Below are 214 nucleotides of genomic sequence, written 5' to 3' on the forward strand. Positions count from 1 at the left end.
TCTTTCGGTTTGGCTAACGGTCTGCGGATGATCCACTGTCGGCATATCTAGCTTGGTGCCAAGCACCTTAAAGATAGTCTTTTTTTCCTGTGAAACGGGGGTCTCTATTAGCGACAATCGACTTCGGGTATCTGTATTGACGAAAACCATGATCCACGAACAGCGTTGCTGTACCGACTCCGCCGATGGTGTCTGGCACCGCCGCCAAATGAGC

The sequence above is a fragment of the Plasmopara halstedii genome, assembly GCF_900000015.1.
Source record: "Plasmopara halstedii genome assembly, contig: Scaffold_2061, whole genome shotgun sequence".
NCBI lineage: Eukaryota > Oomycota > Peronosporomycetes > Peronosporales > Peronosporaceae > Plasmopara > Plasmopara halstedii.